Genomic DNA, 3,516 nt, shown 5'->3' on the forward strand with positions numbered 1-3,516 from the left:
AACATCAAAGTCACATTTAAGAAGGAAGTTAACTCCACCCAGATTTGAAAATATTTTGCTTGGAATATGGAACCATAGAGCGTTTTGATTAGTTAAAAATGACCGAAGCCAATTTATTTTTAAGGTGCCATTCAGACTATCAAACTCAATAGCTTGCAGTCCTCCATCTTCAAACTGTTTGATTAAATTACCTTGTCTGATATAGTGTGTTTTTTGCTTCCAAATAAAATCAAAATTCATCCGATTAATAGATTTTATTGCTGAATTGGGTATTCGTAATGTACATGCAGGGTAGATAAGCCTTGAAATACTTTCCATTTTGGTGAGATATATTCTTCCCAGAATAGATAAATCTCTGTGTGTCCACTTATTTAAATGAGTTTTGCAATTTTGTAGTTTCTCCCAAATATTAAAGTTTTCTAATTCAGACTTATTTTTATTTATATACACACCCAGATATCTGACATTAGATTTTACAGGAATATTAAAAGCGGATGATAAAGGGCAGTCTTTTAGAGGCAAAATTTCACATTTGTTTAAGTTTAGTTTAAGCCCTGAGGCCTTTGAAAAAAGTTCAATTAATTGGAGAAAGATTGTCGTGTCATCAGCTAACTTACAGATAGAAAACTCTTTGCCTAGCACAGATAATTTACTAAATTGAGCATTTTAATTGATATGGAAATCATTTCTGTAGCTGCAATAAACAGCAAAGGAGAGATTGGACATCCTTGTTTTATACCTTTGTTGATCCTGAATCTTTGTGAGGTACCATGTGTAACACACACTGAGCTGTTTATATCTTTGTACAATGTTTTAATTACATTAATAAATTTATTCCCAAATCCAAAGATATCTAAAGCTTTGAACATAAAGTCATGTTCTATCATATCAAAGGCTTTATAAAAGTCTAAAAATAAAACAAAACATTCATTTTCAGTTAAGTGGTTATATTCAATTAGGTCCAAAATAAGACGAATATTATTATGTATGGAGCGGCCTTTTAGAAAACCTGACTGAGTGTCAGAAATAATTTGAGATATGCCTGATTTAAATCTGTTAGCAAAAACGTGGGTCAGGAGCTTGTAATCATTATTCAATAGTGTTATAGGTCTTAAATTATCAAGAAGAGTTGGATCTTTTCCAGGTTTAGGAATGAGTGTAATAATATCCTGATGCATGCTCAATAATCCAGGTAGAAAAATCTAAAAAAGTTCAATCTGGTCCTCTGGACATTCAAAAAAACAAAACAAAGCAAATCAACAAAAAAATGTAGAAACGTTTCGTCTCTCATCTGAGAGACTTCCTCAGTCTGAGGTGCTGTATTCAGCTCAGTCTCTTAAATAGCACCTTCTCAGAGTGGATCAACCAGTTTGCTGCTGACAACCAAAACCAGCTGATCACATGCTCAAGAAGGACCATCAGCCTAACAATGGCTCATTAGCACATTGATGGCTGTTTACTACTCACAGAGGGCTGAGTGATACTAGCAATCACAGCATTGTAAGAGGGGGACAGTTGAACCCGGAGGCCTCCACCCCTGTTTAATGATGGACGATTTCTTTTCACAAAGATGGCCTCCTTTACTCCTCTCTCAAACCATCGTTCCTCTCTGTCCAGCATGTGAACATCTTCATCCCTGAAAGAGTGACCGCTGGCCTGGAGATGAGTGTAGACCGCAGAGTCCTGTCCTGTTGATGTTGATCTTCTGTGCTGGGCCATCCTTTTGGCCAGTGGCTGTTTTGTTTCCCCGATGTAAGACTGATCACAGCCCTCCTGACACTGAACAGCATACACAACATTACTCTGTTTGTGCCGGGGGACTGGATCTTTGGGATGAACCAGTCTTTGCCGTAATGTATTTTGGGGTTTAAAAGCCACTGGGACGTTATGTTTAGAAAATAAACGTCTCAGTTTCTCTGATACTCCCTCAACATATGGAATGACCACTGGTCAGGGTCTGGGTTCCTCCTTTTCACCTGTTGGCTGACTGGAGTCCTGTTTGGGTTTATTCTCTGCTTTCAGGAAGGCCCAGTTAGGATATCCACATTGCTCTAGAGCCTGTCTTGTGTGGGATTTCTCATTCTGCCTGGCTCCTGAGCTAGTGGGGATGCTGTCTGCTCTGTGATACAGAGTCCTGATGACTCCTAACTTGTGCTCCAAAGGGTGATGGGAGTCAAACTGTCCAGAGGACCAGATTTAACTTTTTTAGAGTGTAATAATACCTTGATTCATGGTGTGGGAAGTCAAACTTTCAGTTCTGGTTTGTTTTACAAAATTTAAATCACACAAAGGACACAGCTCATCTTCTCCCACAAACACACCATCATGTTCAGCTCTCCACAACAAACGTCATCACCTCCATCTGTAGAGAGAAGAAGAAGCAGCAGAAGAGATAAATGAGTCTTTCAGAGAGACCAACACAAACTTCAATCACAACACATTGTGCAACGTCTTTGGGTAAAACTTAGTAACTGTTGGGAGTCAACCCTGCTTGTCTGTTAGCAAAATATTTCATAAACCACTGGATGGACTTTATTTAAACTTGCAGTAAATAAATCTGAAATGTTCACCTTCAACTGATTAACTTTTGGAGTCAACTTAATTCAAGATGGCTGCCACAGCTAATCAAATTGAGCCTAGACATAAATATCTGTAACTCGGTGAATTTGACAGATCCTGATGTAAAATGTGGTGTGGTAGTAGCTGACAGTCATTCACAACATCCTCCAAGCACTAACAGATCAGCTGAGACATCACATGATCACATGACATGTTATTTTGGTGAGTGATCTGCATTCCTTCAAGTAACGCTCGCTCTTTCCTTCTTTTCTTGTCTTTCTGTTTGATCCTGAACCAGTCCCTGTTCTCCTCTCATACACTCATTCAGAAATACAGTTACTGGGAAGCTGCAGGTTTACTGGAAACACTGGATCTTTGCTTTGACAACAACCAGCTTTAGTCCAATTCTGCTGAAAGCAGCAGGAACGACTCCAACCTTCTACTGACCTCAGAGTCTGCAGTCTGTAGTCTGGACTCTGCACAAGATCCAACAGCTGCTGAACATCTGGATCCTGCAGGCTGTTTATTCTCAGGCTCAGTTCTGTCAGATGGGAGGGGTTGGACTTCAGAGCTGAGCTCAGAGAAGAACAGCTGATCTTTGACAAACTGCAGCTCCACAAACTGAATAAAGAATAAAACATGTAAGTTTAGAAACAAAACAAAACTTTTAAAAACTCTGAACTCTGAAAAACTTTGATCCAACTGAAAGATGTTTTGATCAAACCTTGAAACAAACTTCATGTTCAATCTCCAGAGATATCGTGATATCTTGAACAATCTGACATGATTACTTAGCTCTTGAAGAATGTTGTGAATGACTCTCAACTACTACCACACCACATTTTAGCTCAGTGTCTGTAAAATTCACTGAGGTAAAGACACTTCTGTGTTGGCTGAGGTCAATTAGCTGCAGCAGCAGGGGCGGACTGGGACAATAATCCAGGCCGGGAATTTTGA

Source organism: Nematolebias whitei, unplaced genomic scaffold (assembly GCF_014905685.2).
Source record: "Nematolebias whitei isolate Nwh7 unplaced genomic scaffold, NemWhi1 Nwh_scaf_419, whole genome shotgun sequence".
NCBI classification, from domain to species: Eukaryota; Metazoa; Chordata; class Actinopteri; order Cyprinodontiformes; family Rivulidae; genus Nematolebias; species Nematolebias whitei.